We start from the raw sequence: 23,390 nt of genomic DNA on the forward strand, positions 1-23,390 counted from the left end.
ATTCCTAAAGGCATTAAGCCAGGAGTCTGATTTTTCCGTATGTGTATCAGGGACTAAGGCTGATCGAGGGTATTTTAATCTTTTTTCTACTGTCCTATAATATGAAGTTAACATCTTATAAGGTATATTGATGTACCCTCAGTGTTTGAATTTATAATGATTTCACTGTTTGGATGTGTTTTTCTATTTGTCTCTGTTTTTGTGTGCATTCAGCAGGGATACGGCTGTTTTCTGATTTTATTCATTTTTTTATTGTCCCATAACATAAACCTCACAAATAAAGTTAACATCTCATAAGATATAGTTATATACCTTCAGTGTTTGATTTTGCAATGATCTCACTGTTTGAATGTGTTTTTCTATTTTTGTCTGTTTTTGTGCGCATTCAGCTGGAATACGACTGTTTTCTGATTTTTTTTCATTTTTTAACTGTCCCATAACATAAACCTCACAAATAAAGTTAACATCTTATAAGATATAGTTATATACCTTCAGTGTTTGATTTTGCAATGATTTCACTGTTTGAATGTGTTTTTCTATTTTTGTCTGTTTTTGTGCGCATTCAGCTGGAATACGACTGTTTTCTGATTTTTTTTCATTTTTCTACTGTCCCATAACATAAACCTCACAAATAAAGTTAACATCTTATAAGATATACTAATGTACCCTCGTCGTTCCGCTCGTCTTGGGACCCCAAACGACATATGAAATATTCACACTCCTGCGACCTGTAGAAATGTAGTTCCTCCAAAACTTTCACTCTGGCCAAAGAGTCTAAGACTGTATAGAGTCTTCAGTTTTTGGACACAGGACTGTGGGCTTTTTTCCCCCTGGCCAAAAAAAACTGCCAAAAACACAGTCTGTAAAATTCAAATGTAAGAAAGGTGGGAAACTGTCTTTTCTTCAATAATTCCTAAAGGCAATGAGCCCGGATGCTGATTTCTCCGTATGTGTATCAGGGACTCCTGGCTGATCCAGGGTGCCGAGTTTCAGACCCGTGCAACCTTTGGAAAGGTCAAAGGTCAGCCGCTGTGGTGTGTTTTTTGTAATAATTCCTAAAGGCATTGAGCCAGGAGTCTGATTTTTCCGTGTGTGTATAGGGACTAAGGCTGATCCAGGGTGCCGAGTTTCAGACCTGTGCAACCTTCGGAAAGGTCAATGGTCAGCCGTTCGGGTGTGTTTTTTGTAATAATTCCTAAAGGCATCGAGCCAGGAGTCTGATTTTTCCGTATGTGTATCAGGTACTAAGGCTAATCTAGGGTGCCGAGTTTCAGACCTGTGTAACCTTCGGAAAGGTCAAAGGTCAGCCGTTCGGGTGTGTTTTTTGTAATAATTCCTAAAGGCATTAAGCCAGGAGTCTGATTTTTCCGTATGTGTATCAGGGACTAAGGCTGATCGAGGGTATTTTAATCTTTTTTCTACTGTCCTATAATATGAAGTTAACATCTTATAAGGTATATTGATGTACCCTCAGTGTTTAAATTTATATTGATTTCACTGTTTGGATGTGTTTTTCTATTTGTGTCTGTTTTTGTGCGCATTCAGCAGGGATACGGCTGTTTTCGCAATTTTTTTCATTTTTCTACTGTCCCATAACATAAACCTCACAAATAAAGTTAGAATCTTATAAGATATAGTTATATACCTTCAGTGTTTGATTTTGCAATGATTTCACTGTTTGAATGTGTTTTTCTATTTTTGTCTGTTTTTGTGCGCATTCAGCTGGAATACGACTGTTTTCTGATTTTTTTTTTCATTTTTCTACTGTCCCATAACATAAACCTCAGAAATAAAGTTAACATCTTATAAGATATTGTTATATACCTTCAGTGTTTGATTTTGCAATGATTTCACTGTTTGAATGTGTTTTTCTATTTTTGTCTGTTTTTGTGCGCATTCAGCTGGAATACGACTGTTTTCTGATTTTTTTTCATTTTTCTACTGTCCCATGACATAAACCTCACAAATAAAGTTAACATCTAATAAGATATTCTTCGGTACCCTCAGTGTTTGATTTTGCAATGATTTCACTGTTTGGATGTGTTTTTCTATTTGTGTCTGTTTTTGTGAGCATTCAGCTGGAATACGACTGTTTTCTGATTTTTTTTCATTTTCTACTGTCCCATAACATAAACCTCACAAATAAAGTTAACATCTTATAAGATATACTAATGTACCCTCGTCGTTCCGCTCGTCTTGGGACCCCAAACGACATATGAAATATTCACACTCCTGCGACCTGTAGAAATGTAGTTCCTCCAAAACTTCCACTCTGGCCAAAGAGTCTAAGACTGTATAGAGTCTGACATGACCTGATTTTCAGTTTTTGGACACAGGACTTTGGGCTTTTTTCCCCCTGGCCAAAAAAAACTGCCAAAAACACAGTCTGTAAAATTCAAACGTAAGAAAGGTGGGAAACTGTCTTTTCTTCAATAATTCCTAAAGGCAATGAGCCCGGATGCTGATTTCTCCGTATGTGTATCAGGGACTCCTGGCTGATCCAGGGTGCCGAGTTTCAGACCTGTGCAACCTTCGGAAAGGTCAATGGTCAGCCGTTCGGGTGTGTTTTTTGTAATAATTCCTAAAGGCATTTAGCCAGGAGTCTGATTTTTCTGTATGTGTATCAGGGACTAAGGCTAATCCAGGGTGCCGAGTTTCAGACCCGTGCAACCTTTGGAAAGGTCAAAGGTCAGCCGTTCAGGTGTGTTTTTTGTAATAATTCCTAAAGGCATTAAGCCAGGAGTCTGATTTTTCCGTATGTGTATCAGGGACTAAGGCTAATCCAGGGTGTCGAGTTTCAGACCCGTGCAACCTTTGGAAAGGTCAAAGGTCAGCCGTTCGGGTGTGTTTTTTGTAATAATTCCTAAAGGCATTGAGCCAGGAGTCTGATTTTTCCGTGTGTGTATCAGGGACTAAGGCTAATCTAGGGTGCCGAGTTTCAGACCTGTGTAACCTTCGGAAAGGTCAAAGGTCAGCCGTTTAGGTGTGTTTTTTTGTAATAATTCCTAAAGGCATTAAGCCAGGAGTCTGATTTTTCCGTATGTGTATCAGGGACTAAGGCTGATCGAGGGTATTTTAATCTTTTTTCTACTGTCCTATAATATGAAGTTAACATCTTATAAGGTATATTGATGTACCCTCAGTGTTTGAATTTATAATGATTTTACTGTTTGGATGTGTTTTTCTATTTGTGTCTGTTTTTGTGCGCATTCAGCAGGGATACGGCTGTTTTCGCAATTTTTTTCATTTTTCTACTGTCCCATAACATAAACCTCACAAATAAAGTTAAAATCTTAAAAGATATAGTTATATACCTTCAGTGTTTGATTTTGCAATGATTTCACTGTTTGGATGTGTTTTTCTATTTGTCTCTGTTTTTGTGTGCATTCAGCAGGGATACGGCTGTTTTCTGATTTTTTTTCATTTTTCTACTGTCCCATAACATAAACCTCACAAATAAATTTAACATCTTATAAGATATAGTTATATACCTTCAGTGTTTGATTTTGCAATGATTTCACTGTTTGAATGTGTTTTTCTATTTTTGTCTGTTTTTGTTTGCAGTAAGCTGGAATACGACTGTTTTCTGATTTTTTTTTCATTTTTCTACTGTCCCATAACATAAACCTCACAAATAAAGTTAACATCTTATAAGATATTCTTCGGTACCCTCAGTGTTTGATTTTGCAATAGTTTCACTGTTTGGATGTGTTTTTCTATTTGTGTCTGTTTTTGTGCGCATTCAGCTGGAATACGACTGTTTTCTGATTTTTTTTCATTTTCTACTGTCCCATAACATAAACCTCACAAATAAAGTTAACATCTTATAAGATATACTAATGTACCCTCGTCGTTCCGCTCGTCTTGGGACCCCAAACGACATATGAAATATTCACACTCCTGCGACCTGTAGAAATGTAGTTCCTCCAAAACTTCCACTCTGGCCAAAGAGTCTAAGACTGTATAGAGTCTGACATGACCTGATTTTCAGTTATTGGACACAGGACTTTGGGCTTTTTTCCCCCTGGCCAAAAAAAACTGCCAAAAACACAGTCTGTAAAATTCAAACGTAAGAAAGGTGGGAAACTGTCTTTTCTCCAATAATTCCTAAAGGCAATGAGCCCGGATGCTGATTTCTCCGTATGTGTATCAGGGACTCCTGGCTGATCCAGGGTGCTGAGTTTCAGATCTGTGCAACCTTTGGAAAGGTCAAAGGTCAGCCACTGTGGTGTTTTTTTTGTAATAATTCCTAAAGGCATTGAGTCAGGAGTCTGATTTTTCCGTATGTGTATCAGGGACTAAAGCTTATCCCGGTTGCCGAGTTTCAGACCTGTGCAACTTTCAAAAAAGGTCAATGGTTAGCCGTTCGGGTGTGTTTTTTGTAATAATTCCTAAAGGCATTGAGCCAGGAGTCTGATTTTTCCGTGTGTGTATAGGGACTAAGGCTGATCCAGGGTGCCGAGTTTCAGACCCGTGCAACCTTTGGAAAGGTCAAAGGTCAGCCGTTCGGGTGTGTTTTTTGTAATAACTCCTAAAGGCATTGAGCCAGGAGTCTGATTTTTCCGTGTGTGTATCAGGGACTAAGGCTGATCTAGGGTGCCGAGTTTCAGACCTGTGCAACCTTCGGAAAGGTCAAAGGTCAGCTGTTCGGGTGTGTTTTTTGTAATAATTCCTAAAGGCATTAAGCCAGGAGTCTGATTTTTCCGTATGTGTATCAGGGACTAAGGCTGATCGAGGGTATTTTAATCTTTTTTCTACTGTCCTATAATATGAAGTTAACATCTTATAAGGTATATTGATGTACCCTCAGTGTTTAAATTTATATTGATTTCACTGTTTGGATGTGTTTTTCTATTTGTGTCTGTTTTTGTGCGCATTCAGCAGGGATACGGCTGTTTTCGCAATATTTTTAATTTTTCTACTGTCCCATAACATAAACCTCACAAATAAAGTTAGAATCTTATAAGATATAGTTATATACCTTCAGTGTTTGATTTTGCAATGATTTCACTGTTTGAATGTGTTTTTCTATTTTTGTCTGTTTTTGTGCGCATTCAGCTGGAATACGACTGTTTTCTGATTTTTTTTTCATTTTTCTACTGTCCCATAACATAAACCTCAGAAATAAAGTTAACATCTTATAAGATATTGTTATATACATTCAGTGTTTGATTTTGCAATGATTTCACTGTTTGAATGTGTTTTTCTATTTTTGTCTGTTTTTGTGCGCATTCAGCTGGAATACGACTGTTTTCTGATTTTTTTTCATTTTTCTACTGTTCCATAACATAAACCTCACAAATAAAGTTAACATCTAATAAGATATTCTTCGGTACCCTCAGTGTTTGATTTTGCAATGATTTCACTGTTTGGATGTGTTTTTCTATTTGTGTCTGTTTTTGTGAGCATTCAGCTGGAATACGACTGTTTTCTGATTTTTTTTCATTTTCTACTGTCCCATAACATAAACCTCACAAATAAAGTTAACATCTTATAAGATATACTAATGTACCCTCGTCGTTCCGCTCGTCTTGGGACCCCAAACGACATGTGAAATATTCACACTCCTGCGACCTGTAGAAATGTAGTTCCTCCAAAACTTCCACTCTGGCCAAAGAGTCTAAGACTGTATAGAGTCTGACATGACCTGATTTTCAGTTTTTGGACACAGGACTTTGGGCTTTTTTCCCCCTGGCCAAAAAAAACTGCCAAAAACACAGTCTGTAAAATTCAAACGTAAGAAAGGTGGGAAACTGTCTTTTCTTCAATAATTCCTAAAGGCAATGAGCCCGGATGCTGATTTCTCCGTATGTGTATCAGGGACTCCTGGCTGATCAAGGGTGCCGATTTTCAGACCCGTGCAACCTTTGGAAAGGTCAAAGGTCAGCCGCTGTGGTGTGTTTTTTGTAATAATTCCTAAAGGCATTGAGTCAGGAGTCTGATTTTTCCGTATGTGTATCAGGGACTAAAGCTTATCCCGGTTGCCGAGTTTCAGACCTGTGCAACTTTCGGAAAAGGTCAATGGTCAGCCGTTCGGGTGTGTTTTTTGTAATAATTCCTAAAGGCATTAAGCCAGGAGTCTGATTTTTCCGTATGTGTATCAGGGACTAAGGCTTATCCCGGGTGCCGAGTTTCAGACCCGTGCAACCTTTGGAAAGGTCAAAGGTCAGCCGTTCGGGTGTGTTTTTTGTAATAATTCCTAAAGGCATTGAGCCAGGAGTCTGATTTTTCCGTGTGTGTATCAGGGACTAAGGCTGATCCAGGGTGCCGAGTTTCAGACCTGTGCAACCTTCGCAAAGGTCAATGGTCAGCCGTTCGGGTGTGTTTTTTGTAATAATTCCTAAAGGCATTGAGCCAGGAGTCTGATTTTTCCGTGTGTGTATCAGGGACTAAGGCTAATCTAGGGTGCCGAGTTTCAGACCTGTGTAACCTTCGGAAAGGTCAAAGGTCAGCCGTTTAGGTGTGTTTTTTGTAATAATTCCTAAAGGCATTAAGCCAGGAGTCTGATTTTTCCGTATGTGTATCAGGGACTAAGGCTGATCGAGGGTATTTTAATCTTTTTTCTACTGTCCTATAATATGAAGTTAACATCTTATAAGGTATATTGATGTACCCTCAGTGTTTGAATTTATAATGATTTCACTGTTTGGATGTGTTTTTCTATTTGTGTCTGTTTTTGTGCGCATTCAGCAGGGATACGGCTGTTTTCGTTTTTTTTTCATTTTTTTATTGTCCCATAACATAAACCTCACAAACAAAGTTAACATCTTATAAGATATACTAATGTACCCTCGTCGTTCCGCTCGTCTTGGGACCCCAAACGACATATGAAATATTCACACTCCTGCGACCTGTAGAAATGTAGTTCCTCCAAAACTTCCACTCTGGCCAAAGAGTCTAAGACTGTATAGAGTCTGACATGACCTGATTTTCAGTTTTTGGACACAGGACTTTGGGCTTTTTTCCCCCTGGCCAAAAAAAACTGCCAAAAACACAGTCTGTAAAATTCAAACGTAAGAAAGGTGGGAAACTGTCTTTTCTTCAATAATTCCTAAAGGCATTGAGCCAGGAGTCTGATTTTTCCGTGTGTGTATCAGGGACTAAGGCTGATCCAGGGTGCCGAGTTTCAGACCTGTGCAACCTTCGGAAAGGTCAATGGTCAGCCGTTCGGGTGTGTTTTTTGTAATAATTCCTAAAGGCATTGAGCCAGGAGTCTGATTTTTCCGTATGTGTATCAGGGACTAAGGCTAATCTAGGGTGCCGAGTTTCAGACCTGTGTAACCTTCGGAAAGGTCAAAGGTCAGCCGTTTAGGTGTGTTTTTTGTAATAATTCCTAAAGGCATTAAGCCAGGAGTCTGATTTTTCCGTATGTGTATCAGGGACTAAGGCTGATCGAGGGTATTTTAATCTTTTTTCTACCGTCCAATAATATGAAGTTAACATCTTATAAGGTATATTGATGTACCCTCAGTGTTTGATTTTGCAATGATTTCACTGTTTGGATGTGTTTTTCTATTTGTCTCTGTTTTTGTGCGCATTCAGCATGGATACGGCTGTTTTCGCAATTTTTTTCATTTTTCTACTGTCCCATAACATAAACCTCACAAATAAAGTTAACATCTCATAAGATATAGTTATATACCTTCAGTGTTTGATTTTGCAATGATTTCACTGTTTGGATGTGTTTTTCTATTTGTCTCTGTTTTTGTGCGCATTCAGCAGGGATACGGCTGTTTTCTGATTTTTTTCATTTTTCTACTGTCCCATAACATAAACCTCACAAAGGGTGATTTAGATTTCTCTTTTGTTTATTCACTGCATTTTGTTGATTGATGATTGATTCATTTTTTTCACAACTGCCTAAAACCTTTGCACAGTACTGTGGACAGTAGAAAAAAATCCGAAAACAGCCTTATCTCGGCTGGATGCGCACACAAACAGACACCAATAGAAAAACACATCCCAACAGTGAAATCATTGCAAAATCAAACACTGAGGGTACAGAAGTATATCTTATATGATGTTAACTTCATTAGTGAGGTTTATATTATGGGACAGTAGAAAAAAGAAAAAAATCCGAAAACAGCCTAACCTCAGCTGAATACGTCCAGTGAAAGTTAAATCATAAACTACTGATAAAAAATAAGGATTTTATACTTCATCAAAAAATGTTACCCTATTGTTTGTTGCAAAAAGTGAACTTTGACCCTATATTCCTCCAAAACGTATACAGTAAAAGTACTCCATACTACTAGTATATGAAGTATAGGTGGTACTGAGTTCAGTGAAACTGAAATCATACACTACTAATACAAATTATGGATTTTAAACTTCATCAAAAACGGATGATCACACAGGTCATACAAAACATCTAGCTTATGTTTGATTTGATGTAATTATTTTACATGTAATCACTATAATATGATAGGGTTAGGGTTAGTTTTGATAAATTATTTAACCTTTTTCTTTTTCAGTACATTGTGACTGATGTTGATGAGGTCGAGGTCTTCAGCGTCTGAGGCTGTGTCTTTGACAGTCAGGATGAATTGAGCCCCAAACAAAGTGAAACATTGTGTTTACCTGTAATTGCACCTGTGTAAACAAAACCAGACTTTTGTTTGGGTTCACGTAGAGGGCAAGTCTTTGAAGTCCCTCAAGATGCCTGTTTCTTTTTTTTACTCAAAGGAGTGAATGTGTGTATGAGCCTCTTTGTAGGTGTAGGTGCCTGTGTATCATGTCGATTTGAACTTGATGTGAGAACAAGAAGTGCCTGGGGTTGCACATACACACAGACACACAGACACAGACACACACACACACACACACATTTATTCCTAAACCCACATTCACACCATACTATGATATCCCTAAAATACACCCACACCATTTTAGCTTCAGATATTGATTGAATAGTGTGTTATATGATAATGAAAAATTTTGATATTCCCTGACAGTGGAAAATAACTTCACCTACACCAAATTTGAAGCAATTTGGTGTAAGATATCCTCAAAAAAAAATCCAAACGCACAAAGAATGCAGAGGATTAATCTGTTATGTTTTTATTACAAAAAATCTTGGAAGCGAACATTTCTGCCATGCATGTGTGGTGAAACAAAGGGGCAGTTTATTTCAACTACTACTGTAGCTTTAAGATAATTATCGACCATCGTCACACTCCAACGCAACGTAGTTCCCCACCACAGCAGCAGCGGATTAATATCCAAAACGTGAACAGGTTAGTGTCTGCTCAGCAGGTGGATGAACATGTAATGGAGTTGCAGCATCAGTCGCTGACCAAGGAATTACTGGGGAAGTTGGTGGTAGAGGGAGGCTATTGACATGTCACAGGAAGATGCTCAAAAATGTAGAGGTAAGTGAAATTTTAAATTATTATAATGAGCTAAACAGCAGGCCATTGCTAAAATGTGTTCGTTAATTACAGTAACTACGTCTTTTCACTACATACATACACATGCATTTAAACACACACGCATTAATCGAAATATAGTTAATACTAATATATGCACATGTAAATGTTCCATGCTCTTTTTTTTCTTTTTCGCTTTGCTGTTTTTTTCGAAAGTTTAGTGTTTAAATGCAGTCAGTATCCTATCTCTGAGATGGTGTTGTCTGCGACGTTACACGGGAGCCAGACTTGCTGTCTGAACAGTTCCACTGTGAGAACCGATGTCCTCTCACCCGGACCCGCAGCTGCAAAGCTCCCGTTTTCGCGGAACCGCTTGCTGTGTTTCGGCTGCGTCTTCGGTTGTGAGGACTGTGGGTCACATTGCTGATCTGTTCAGAGAGCTTCGCTGGTGCTGCTGCTGCACTGTCCTGTCTATTTAACAAGTAGGCTATACACTAAATCTATCCCTCTATTCTTAAAAATTAGGTCCACTCTGAATGTTGATACAGTGTGGGTGTAGTAATTATTATTTTTTTTTTATGACAGTCTTTTCCATTCTTACAACGCACAGTTAACGTGACTGGATTCTGCTTCATCCGGGGAAAGAGGCTGACCCTCAGGCTTTGGACACCTACAGTATTTAGTTGATGACAAACTGTTTCCTTAACCCTCAGGCTTCATTATGATTCATTTCCACTGTGTTAGTGCATATGGCACACTTTCTTGTAAGAAGGTCTCTTGGCAAATTGGAATTCAAATGAAAACATTTTATTAATAGATCAATAGAACACTGAACATTGTTTTCACCATACACTTGAGTATATGGCAGGAATGTTCACTCCCAAGAATTGTTGTCATAAAAGATTAATACTTTTGTCCTGCATCAGTCCTCCTCAAAACCACCAAATATTCAATCATTTCCATATTACAAATGTCCTCTTTTCAAATTAAGAGGGGAGGGAGTACATGTTTTAGCTGATGCTACACAAAACTAACAATGCTTCAAAGTTAATATTGTGGGTAATCTTTGACATATTCAAGACTGATTAAAAAAAATCTCCCAGCCACCCAACATTTGTCATATCTGTTGCCAGTACAACCCATGAAATGCTCATTTGTACTTGTCAGGAAGTCACTGCAGCTCTGACCTTGTAACCTAAATATGTTTCTGCTTCAAAATCACTTTGTTTCATACATGAGGCTAATGTCTGGCAGATTATACCAATCTTAGCCAATCTTCATCACTAAGTTTTATGTTAAATCCTGATTCCCATCTTTTTTTTAATGTATTTTGTAGCATTTTTTTTATATAGTCCCAATATAATTCTAATTGTGGTTTCTTTGTATGCGTTGATTATGATGATCTGGATCACACTATTCACTTCTCAGGAGGGGTCCATCCTGATCTCTTTCATATAGTAGTCTCTAAGTTGCAGGAATCCACAGAATTCATGATTGATTATCTAAATCCTTTTTTTCTGTCATATTTTGGAAACTCTCAAGCTGTCCATCTTTCACCAAAACACACCATGCTGTGATTCCCTTGGTTGTCCACTGTTTAAATCCTATATCGTACCTAGTCGGTGTAAAATTGCTATCATATTCAATAAATTAGTGTCTTTCTGTATCTTATATTTTTTTATTATACTGAACCATATTTTGTATGTGAACATCGTGATTGTGTCTATTTGGTTTTGAATCTTCTTGTATGTTTCTTTATCCCCAATTATATTCTGTACTGGGTTTTCTCCAAACTCTATTTCTATTTCATTTCACTGTGTCTGGTTTGCACCAACCTACAATATATCTCAATTGGGCCGCATGGTAGTATTCCTTTAATTTTGGAAGTCTCATCCCTCCTTCTTCTTTTGGCAGCTGGAGAGTTTCCAGTCTTATCGTGGGTCTTTTGCCACCCCAACTAAACTTTGATATCATTTTATTCCAGCTCATAAATTGGGGCTTGGGGGACCTCTACTGGTAGGGCTTGGAATAGGTATAAGGGTCAGGGTCAGCGAGTTGGCAGCACCCCGCTTTACCCGCAGGCTGTAGCAGAGAGCCCCCCTTACAGCAACAACTTTGGCAACAACTTATTTTAAAATAAATATATATAAATATATATATATATATATATTATAAAATCACGACAAACCCACACCATAACCCCCCAAACATTTATGACCTTCCCCAAAGTTTCATCTTGGAATGCCCATGGCATCCAATCAAATTCTTTTAGAGCCCAACAAATTAAATTCTTGTTGAAAACTGACTTTGACATATTATGTTGTCAAGAACTGAGACTGAACACAAGTAAAGAGTAACGGTATCCAGCATGTGGAACAAAGGTCTAAGTGTAATTTCTATTGGCGAAAGTAAAGCTGATGGTGGGATCTTTTTTCTAAAACTGGTGATGTCACTATTATTCGTAAAACGAATGATTTCCTAATTTAATTCCTTGTAGATTGCTCATGTTGGATTGTTTTTACCGAGGAGAAAAAATACGAACGATACACGTGTACACCTCTCATGAGAGAACAAACATTTTTCAACTTTTTAAAAGACTTAAAGAACCCCTATTGGTCGGATACAAAATTATTTTATGTGGCGACTTTAACACTGTCATCGATGTAAACGACAGAGTGAGCTCTAAAGTCTTGAAACTCAGCTCTGATGGTAATCGCTTGACTCAATTCAATTCTTATGTAGACTAATTGTGATCTTAACAAGTCCTGGCAAATTAAAGTAGGCACAAGCACCATGACGTCCAAGCTGAAGCAGCATCCTGCAATTTGTCTTCTTATGTCATCACTTTTTTTCAAAGGATGTATGTTACAGTATTTTAAATAAAATACACATAATGGAAATATATTGGTACAAAATCTGAAGGAATTTTTCATCATCTCCAGAAAAGAGCATATTTCGTATTTTAAATATGTATTTTTTTTAATACATGTATCAGAAATACTTCCCATCCCTGCTTAGAGACATTACGTGAAGGTTGAAAATTGTGTTGCTTTAAATAAAACCCATAACATGAGAATGTGCTTAAATTGAAGCACAATATATAATGATTATGTATAGAAAATGCACTCTGATTTTCGCAGTTGAAGCACAAGAATCTGGATCTTTACAAAACAAATGTTATCTATCCGCAATTCCTATACTCCTATTCCAAATATGTTTGTGATTTAAACAGCATTTGTCTAGTGTAACATTAGTGATACTTTTGCAGTAGTATATTTATTGTGAGACACAATTATACATTTTTCCCAAATCTGTCCATGCCTCATCCATCTCTTCCTCTCCCTTCTTGTCTTCCTCCTCAGCACATGGAGAAGATCTCCATGCTGGCTTTCCATCCAGTTAAGATGCACAGCTGCTATGAGAAGGTGGTGAACCTGAGCCTTGAGGGTCTGCAGCAACAGTTTGACGTGAGCAGCCCGTCAGTGTTTGTCCAAAGGGCCCAGATCCCCATGAGAGAGGTGAAACCTCAACTACTGACTAACCAGTCTGATATAGGTTATTGGTTAACTGGTTAACACAATGGGAAGTTTCTATGAGAGCTAATCATTTTATTGACACTCATTATATTGCTTGATCATTTTCCTACACTGTAGCTCCTGTTTGACTAGAGTTTGTCAAATAGTTGAATGATGAGGTTCTGACTGTGGCATTGATCAAGGACACAGTAGAACTAAAGGCGAACATCTTTTGGCGGTTTGATAACTCAGTGGACAGTTAAACAGTTAAACATGCCACAATACAGACTGTGGACCTGGGTCCACATGTGATAAATAACATTATCACATTATTTCATGATATATTCCTATATGAGTCAGTTTGTCTGGTGTTACATGCATGTATGTCACAAAGTTAGGTACAAAACTACAAATTGTGTTTTACTAGATGTTTGAGCAGATCCTTCATCAGAGTCTCGAGTCTCAGGGTACAGAGGAGCTGTGTAAGATCATCCAGCACTGCCAGGACAGAGTCATTAAGGTAATACACAAAGAAAACAGGCTTGTGCATCAAATTATTGCATCACATCTACATTAATATCTAATAATATTACACCTGGCATACTCCAGCCCTGGGAGTGAAACTTTTGGTCTGGCCTTGTTTTAGTGTTAAGGAAAATTCAGGTTCAACTTTATCAATTTATTAATTTTTGAGCAAGAGTCCAGGATACCGGGCTATTGCCCAGCTTAATCCCTTCTGTGCATCTTCCTCTGATATTTTCAAGCCTCAACTTGCCAGCTCCATGTTTATTTTTATTATATCAGAAAGTATGAGTGTGTGGATGAGCTAACTCATGCTTTTGAAGCATGATGATGGTCGCCACAGCGGTCGTCTTCCAGATAGAGATTAGATAGAAAATAAAAACTCCAAACTCAAGGAATAAACACTTGACTTTTGCGAGAACAGGTGAACGTCACATAGTGTACCCTGAGACATTATTGCTCTGGACCATAATCAAGTGGACTGATAAGAGATTACCGGCATCTTGTGAAATGTGCCAGTACACAAATAAAAGTGCCGTTTCTGTGTACTGGACAGTACCGGGCCACTTCTAGTTAATAATTGTACTGTAGTGACAGTGATGGTATTTTATGTACACTTAATGTCTCTTATGTGATGTTATTCTTTAACAAACAAGTGCACAATAAAAATTCACTGGGAATTCTAAACAGCACATTGCTATTTATTCAATTATTATCGGAGTATTGATCAGTAATACAGTGAAAATGAGAGGAAATGTTTAAGGTGTGCGCCCCTAAATGTTCTGCTTGCTCTCCTAAAACATTCAGTTATAGGGGGGGCTACTGTGCTCCTAGTAAAAAGTTAGTCTGGTGCCCTGCATACATTGTTCTAAAGGGTTTATGGTCTTAGTTCCTCTTCAGTAGAGCTGCATGTCCACAATGTAAATTTAATTTTACATTTAAATGCAGAGCTGTCAGTGTGTGATTGACAGCTCTGCATTTCATGTTTGCAAAGTTGCAGTTATAGGTGGATTTGTAGTGGACAAGCTATCAGTATCCATCCCTTCTCTTATAACTATGGTTGTTTCTGGTTTCAAAAACTAACATGGTGTTGCCCAAAATACTAAACTCCTACATTTAAACAGGGGAGTCTAGTGGCAACCCAAATAGTTGACACATCCCAACCTTATGAGAACCTGCCTCTCAAAATGGGTTATGGATTCATATTTTATCTCTGACAAATGGAATGTGAACTATGATGAGGAAGGCATGACAATATTATAGCTATATAATGACATGAGACAAGATATGATCTTAGAATTTTGATATTGTCATATCGTGATCGGGTATTTGTGATGAATTTTCCTGGTTTGAGAATTTTGGAGAAAATCAAGCTCAAAAGTCAAGATTTTGACAATTATTTTGCAACAATTTGTGACTTTGCACTGCCCTCTAGTGGCCTAATATGATTTCACATGAAATATGTCACCTGCTTTGCATGCTACAGCTCCTTATTTTTCCAGTGATCCCCTTTATGTCCATATCTACTTTGGACTATAGGAGAAAGTCCATCTCAAATATGAATGCTGACTGAATTCTATTGCAACCATTCCTGAATTTGCACTTCTCCCTACTGGCCGAAACGTGCATTTTTTTTAAGGTGGAATCGAAACTTAATGAAAATCGGAAGCGAATGCTGAAGGTGGCCCTACAGCATCATCATGTCATTGTTCCCAATAGAATGAGTGCGCGAGTTTTTGTTTTTTTATGTTAATATAATGTCAATGTATTAATGATATAAATATAATGATGGTGATGATAACAATAATAATATTAACAGCGATAATAATAATAATATTAATAATAATGATATGATTACAACAATAATGTGTGCTGTGAAAGCAACATTTGTTGAAAAAAACAGTGAAGAAATATTTTTTTGAAGTTTGATTATGACAAATAACCATACAGTTAACTGAACAAATGAAATGTACATCTTATAAGATATACTTCTGTACTCTCAGTGTTTGATTTTGCAATGATTTCACGGATGTGTTTTTCTATTGGTGTCTGTTTGTAAGCGCATTCTGCTGAGATATGGCTGTTTCCGGATTTTTTTAAATTTTTCTGCTGTCCCATAATATTAACCTCACAAATGAAGTTCACAATTAAAAGATTTAGTTCTGTACACTCACTGTTTGATTTTGCAAAGATTTAACTGTTGGGATGTGTTTTTCTATTGGTGTCTGTTTGTGTGCGCATTCAGCTGAGATAAGGCTCTTCCGGATTTTTTAAATTTTTCTGCTGTCCCATAACATAAACCTCACAAATGAAGTTAAGAACTTAAAATATTTAGTTCTGTACCCTCAGTGTTTGATTTTGCAAAGATTTCACTGTTGGGATGTGTTTTTCTATTGGTGTCTGTTTGTGTGCGCATTCAGCTGAGATAAGGCTGTTTATGGATTTTTTTAATTTTTCTGGTGTCCCATAACATAAACCTCACAAATGAACTTAACATCTTAAAATATTTAGTTCTGTACACTCACTGTTTGATTTTGCATTGATTTCACTGTTTGGATGTGTTTTTCTATTGGTGTCTGTTTGTGTGCGCATACAGCTGAGATAAGGCTGTTTCCGGATTTTTTTCATTTTTCTGCTGTCCCATAACATAAACCTCACAAATGAAGTTAACATCTTAAAAGATTTAGTTCTGTACCCTCAGTGTTTGATTTTGCAAAGATTTCACTGTTGGGATGTGTTTTTCTACAAGTGTCTGTTTGTGTGCGCATTCAGCTGAGATAAGGCTGTTTACGGATTTTTTTAATTTTTCTGGTGTCCCATAACATAAACCTCACAAATGAACTTAACATCTTAAAAGATTTAGTTCTGTACACTCACTGTTTGATTTTGCATTGATTTCACTGTTTGGATGTGTTTTTCTATTGGTGTCTGTTTGTTTGCGCATACAGCTGAGATAAGGCTGTTTTCGGATTTTTTTCATTTTTCTACTTTCCCATAATATAAACTTAACAAATGAACTTAACATCTTATAAGATATACTTCTTTACCCTCAGTGTTTAATTTTGCAAAGATTTCACTGTTTGGAAGTGTTTTTCTACAAGTGTCTGTTTGTGTGCGCATTCAGCTGAGATAAGGCTGTTTACGGATTTTTTTAATTTTTCTGCTTGCCCATAACATAAACCTCACAAATGAAGTTAACATCTTAAAAGATTTAGTTCTGTACACTCACTGTTTGATTTTGCAATGATTTCACTGTTTTGATGTGTTTTTCTATTGGTGTCTGTTTGTGTGCGCATTCAGCTGAGATAAGGCTGTTTCCGGATTTTTTTCATTTTTCTGCTGTCCCATAACATAAACCTCACAAATGAAGTTAACATCTTAAAAGATTTAGTTCTGTACCCTCAGTGTTTGATTTTGCAAAGATTTCACTGTTGGGATGTGTTTTTCTATTGGTGTCTGTTTGTGTGCGCATACAGCTGAGATAAGGCTGTTTTCGGATTTTTTTCATTTTTCTACTTTCCCATAATATAAACTTAACAAATGAACTTAACATCTTATAAGATATACTTCTTTCCCCTCAGTGTTTAATTTTGCAAAGATTTCACTGTTTGGATGTGTTTTTCTACAAGTGTCTGTTTGTGTGCGCATTCAGCTGAGATAAGGCTGTTTACGGATTTTTTTCATTTTTCTGCTGTCCCATAACATAAACCTCACAAATGAAGTTAACATCTTAAAAGATTTAGTTCTGTACACTCACTGTTTGATTTTGCAATGATTTCACTGTTTGGATGTGTTTTTCTATTGGTGTCTGTTTGTGTGCGCATTCAGCTGAGATAAGGCTGTTTCCGGATTTTTTTCATTTTTTTGCTGTCCCATAACATAAACCTCACAAATGAAGTTAACATCTTAAAAGATTTAGTTCTGTACCCTCAGTGTTTGATTTTGCAATGATTTCACTGTTTGGATGTGTTTTTCTATTGGTGTCTGTTTGTGTGCGCATTCAGCTGAGATAAGGCTGTTTCCGGATTTTTTTCATTTTTCTGCTGTCCCATAACATAAACCTCACAAATGAAGTTAACATCTTAAAAGATTTAGTTCTGTACCCTCAGTGTTTGATTTTGCAAAGATTTCACTGTTGGGATGTGTTTTTCTACAAGTGTCTGTTTGTGTGCGCATTCAGCTGAGATAAGGCTGTTTAAGGATTTTTTTAATTTTTCTGGTGTCCCATAACATAAACCTCACAAATGAACGTAACATCTTAAAAGATTTAGTTCTGTACACTCACTGTTTGATTTTGCATTGATTTCACTGTTTGGATGTGTTTTTCTATTGGTGTCTGTTTGTGTGCGCATACAGCTGAGATAAGGCTGTTTTCGGATTTTTTTCATTTTTCTACTTTCCCATAATATAAACTTAACAAATGAACTTAACATCTTATAAGATATACTTCTTTCCCCTCAGTGTTTAATTTTGCAAAGATTTCACTGTTTGGATGTGTTTTTCTACAAGTGTCTGTTTGTGTGCGCATTCAGCTGAGATAAGGCTGTTTCCGGATTTTTTTAATTTTTCTGCTGTCCCATAACATAAACCTCACAAATGAAGTTAACATCTTAAAAGATTTAGTTCTGTACACTCACTGTTTGATTTTGCAATGATTTCACTGTTTGGATGTGTTTTTCTATTGGTGTCTGTTTGTGTGCGCATTCAGCTGAGATAAGGCTGTTTCCGGATTTTTTTCATTTTTCTGCTGTCCCATAACATAAACCTCACAAATGAAGTTAACATCTTAAAAGATTTAGTTCTGTACACTCACTGTTTGATTTTGCAATGATTTCACTGTTTGGATGTGTTTTTCTATTGGTGTCTGTTTGTGTGCGCATTCAGCTGAGATAAGGCTGTTTCCGGATTTTTTTCATTTTTTTGCTGTCCCATAACATAAACCTCACAAATGAAGTTAACATCTTAAAAGATTTAGTTCTGTACCCTCAGTGTTTGATTTTGCAAAGATTTCACTGTTGGGATGTGTTTTTCTATTGGTGTCTGTTTGTGTGCGCATTCAGCTGAGATAAGGCTGTTTCCGGATTTTTTTAATTTTTCTGCTGTCCCATAACATAAACCTCACAAATGAAGTTAACATCTTAAAAGATTTAGTTCTGTACACTCACTGTTTGATTTTGCATTGATTTCACTGTTTGGATGTGTTTTTCTATTGGTGTCTGTTTGTGTGCGCATACAGCTGAGATAAGGCTGTTTTCGGATTTTTTTCATTTTTCTACTTTCCCATAATATAAACTTAACAAATGAACTTAACATCTTATAAGATATACTTCTTTACCCTCAGTGTTTAATTTTGCATAGATTTCACTGTTTGGATGTGTTTTTCTACAAGTGTCTGTTTGTGTGCGCATTCAGCTGAGATAAGGCTGTTTCCGGATTTTTTTCATTTTTCTGCTGTCCCATAACATAAACCTCACAAATGAAGTTAACATCTTAAAAGATTTAGTTCTGTACCCTCAGTGTTTGATTTTGCAAAGATTTCACTGTTGGGATGTGTTTTTCTACAAGTGTCTGTTTGTGTGCGCATTCAGCTGAGATAAGGCTGTTTAAGGATTTTTTTAATTTTTCTGGTGTCCCATAACATAAACCTCACAAATGAAGTTAACATCTTAAAAGATTTAGTTCTGTACACTCACTGTTTGATTTTGCATTTATTTCACTGTTTGGATGTGTTTTTCTATTGATGTCTGTTTGTGTGCGCATACAGCTGAGATAAGGCTGTTTTCGGATTTTTTTCATTTTTCTACTTTCCCATAATATAAACTTAACAAATGAACTTAACATCTTATAAGATATACTTCTTTACCCTCAGTGTTTAATTTTGCAAAGATTTCACTGTTTGGATGTGTTTTTCTACAAGTGTCTGTTTGTGTGCGCATTCAGCTGAGATAAGGCTGTTTACGGATTTTTTTAATTTTTCTGCTGTCCCATAACATAAACCTCACAAATGAAGTTAACATCTTAAAATATTTAGTTCTGTACACTCACTGTTTGATTTTGCAATGATTTCACTGTTTGGATGTGTTTTTCTATTGGTGTCTGTTTGTGTGCGCATTCAGCTGAGATAAGGCTGTTTCCGGATTTTTTTCATTTTTTTGCTGTCCCATAACATAAACCTCACAAATGAAGTTAACATCTTAAAAGATTTAGTTCTGTACCCTCAGTGTTTGATTTTGCAAAGATTTCACTGTTGGGATGTGTTTTTCTACAAGTGTCTGTTTGTGTGCGCATTCAGCTGAGATAAGGCTGTTTACGGATTTTTTTAATTTTTCTGCTGTCCCATAACATAAACCTCACAAATGAAGTTAACATCTTAAAATATTTAGTTCTGTACACTCACTGTTTGATTTTGCAATGATTTCACTGTTTGGATGTGTTTTTCTATTGGTGTCTGTTTGTGTGCGCATTCAGCTGAGATAAGGCTGTTTACGGATTTTTTTAATTTTTCTGCTGTCCCATAACATAAACCTCACAAATGAAGTTAACATCTTAAAAGATTTAGTTCTGTACACTCACTGTTTGATTTTGCAATGATTTCACTGTTTGGATGTGTTTTTCTATTGGTGTCTGTTTGTGTGCGCATTCAGCTGAGATAAGGCTGTTTCCGGATTTTTTTCATTTTTCTGCTGTCCCATAACATAAACCTCACAAATGAAGTTAACATCTTAAAAGATTTAGTTCTGTACCCTCAGTGTTTGATTTTGCAAAGATTTCACTGTTGGGATGTGTTTTTCTACAAGTGTCTGTTTGTGTGCGCATTCAGCTGATATAAGGCTGTTTACGGATTTTTTTAATTTTTCTGGTGTCCCATAACATAAACCTCACAAATGAAGTTAACATCTTAAAAGATTTAGTTCTGTACACTCACTGTTTGATTTTGCATTGATTTCACTGTTTGGATGTGTTTTTCTATTGGTGTCTGTTTGTGTGCGCATACAGCTGAGATAAGGCTGTTTTCGGATTTTTTTCATTTTTCTACTTTCCCATAATATAAACTTAACAAATGAACTTAACATCTTATAAGATATACTTCTTTACCCTCAGTGTTTAATTTTGCAAAGATTTCACTGTTTGGATGTGTTTTTCTACAAGTGTCTGTTTGTGTGCGCATTCAGCTGAGATAAGGCTGTTTACGGATTTTTTTAATTTTTCTGCTGTCCCATAACATAAACCTCACAAATGAAGTTAACATCTTAAAATATTTAGTTCTGTACACTCACTGTTTGATTTTGCAATGATTTCACTGTTTGGATGTGTTTTTCTATTGGTGTCTGTTTGTGTGCGCATTCAGCTGAGATAAGGCTGTTTACGGATTTTTTTAATTTTTCTGCTGTCCCATAACATAAACCTCACAAATGAAGTTAACATCTTAAAAGATTTAGTTCTGTACACTCACTGTTTGATTTTGCAATGATTTCACTGTTTGGATGTGTTTTTCTATTGGTGTCTGTTTGTGTGCGCATTCAGCTGAGATAAGGCTGTTTCCGGATTTTTTTCATTTTTCTGCTGTCCCATAACATAAACCTCACAAATGAAGTTAACATCTTAAAAGATTTAGTTCTGTACCCTCAGTGTTTGATTTTGCAAAGATTTCACTGTTGGGATGTGTTTTTCTACAAGTGTCTGTTTGTGTGCGCATTCAGCTGAGATAAGGCTGTTTCCGGATTTTTTTCATTTTTCTGCTGTCCCATAACATAAACCTCACAAATGAAGTTAACATCTTAAAAGATTTAGTTCTGTACCCTCAGTGTTTGATTTTGCAAAGATTTCACTGTTGGGATGTGTTTTTCTACAAGTGTCTGTTTGTGTGCGCATTCAGCTGAGATAAGGCTGTTTAAGGATTTTTTTAATTTTTCTGGTGTCCCATAACATAAACCTCACAAATGAAGTTAACATCTTAAAAGATTTAGTTCTGTACACTCACTGTTTGATTTTGCATTTATTTCACTGTTTGGATGTGTTTTTCTATTGATGTCTGTTTGTGTGCGCATACAGCTGAGATAAGGCTGTTTTCGGATTTTTTTCATTTTTCTACTTTCCCATAATATAAACTTAACAAATGAACTTAACATCTTATAAGATATACTTCTTTACCCTCAGTGTTTAATTTTGCAAAGATTTCACTGTTTGGATGTGTTTTTCTACAAGTGTCTGTTTGTGTGCGCATTCAGCTGAGATAAGGCTGTTTACGGATTTTTTTAATTTTTCTGCTGTCCCATAACATAAACCTCACAAATGAAGTTAACATCTTAAAATATTTAGTTCTGTACACTCACTGTTTGATTTTGCAATGATTTCACTGTTTGGATGTGTTTTTCTATTGGTGTCTGTTTGTGTGCGCATTCAGCTGAGATAAGGCTGTTTACGGATTTTTTTAATTTTTCTGCTGTCCCATAACATAAACCTCACAAATGAAGTTAACATCTTAAAAGATTTAGTTCTGTACACTCACTGTTTGATTTTGCAATGATTTCACTGTTTGGATGTGTTTTTCTATTGGTGTCTGTTTGTGTGCGCATTCAGCTGAGATAAGGCTGTTTCCGGATTTTTTTCATTTTTCTGCTGTCCCATAACATAAACCTCACAAATGAAGTTAACATCTTAAAAGATTTAGTTCTGTACCCTCAGTGTTTGATTTTGCAAAGATTTCACTGTTGGGATGTGTTTTTCTACAAGTGTCTGTTTGTGTGCGCATTCAGCTGATATAAGGCTGTTTACGGATTTTTTTAATTTTTCTGGTGTCCCATAACATAAACCTCACAAATGAAGTTAACATCTTAAAAGATTTAGTTCTGTACACTCACTGTTTGATTTTGCATTGATTTCACTGTTTGGATGTGTTTTTCTATTGGTGTCTGTTTGTGTGCGCATACAGCTGAGATAAGGCTGTTTTCGGATTTTTTTCATTTTTCTACTTTCCCATAATATAAACTTAACAAATGAACTTAACATCTTATAAGATATACTTCTTTACCCTCAGTGTTTAATTTTGCAAAGATTTCACTGTTTGGATGTGTTTTTCTACAAGTGTCTGTTTGTGTGCGCATTCAGCTGAGATAAGGCTGTTTACGGATTTTTTTAATTTTTCTGCTGTCCCATAACATAAACCTCACAAATGAAGTTAACATCTTAAAATATTTAGTTCTGTACACTCACTGTTTGATTTTGCAATGATTTCACTGTTTGGATGTGTTTTTCTATTGGTGTCTGTTTGTGTGCGCATTCAGCTGAGATAAGGCTGTTTACGGATTTTTTTAATTTTTCTGCTGTCCCATAACATAAACCTCACAAATGAAGTTAACATCTTAAAAGATTTAGTTCTGTACACTCACTGTTTGATTTTGCAATGATTTCACTGTTTGGATGTGTTTTTCTATTGGTGTCTGTTTGTGTGCGCATTCAGCTGAGATAAGGCTGTTTCCGGATTTTTTTCATTTTTCTGCTGTCCCATAACATAAACCTCACAAATGAAGTTAACATCTTAAAAGATTTAGTTCTGTACCCTCAGTGTTTGATTTTGCAAAGATTTCACTGTTGGGATGTGTTTTTCTACAAGTGTCTGTTTGTGTGCGCATTCAGCTGATATAAGGCTGTTTACGGATTTTTTTAATTTTTCTGGTGTCCCATAACATAAACCTCACAAATGAAGTTAACATCTTAAAAGATTTAGTTCTGTACACTCACTGTTTGATTTTGCATTGATTTCACTGTTTGGATGTGTTTTTCTATTGGTGTCTGTTTGTGTGCGCATACAGCTGAGATAAGGCTGTTTTCGGATTTTTTTCATTTTTCTACTTTCCCATAATATAAACTTAACAAATGAACTTAACATCTTATAAGATATACTTCTTTACCCTCAGTGTTTAATTTTGCAAAGATTTCACTGTTTGGATGTGTTTTTCTACAAGTGTCTGTTTGTGTGCGCATT

Source organism: Solea solea, chromosome 9 (assembly GCF_958295425.1).
Source record: "Solea solea chromosome 9, fSolSol10.1, whole genome shotgun sequence".
Taxonomy (NCBI): domain Eukaryota; kingdom Metazoa; phylum Chordata; class Actinopteri; order Pleuronectiformes; family Soleidae; genus Solea; species Solea solea.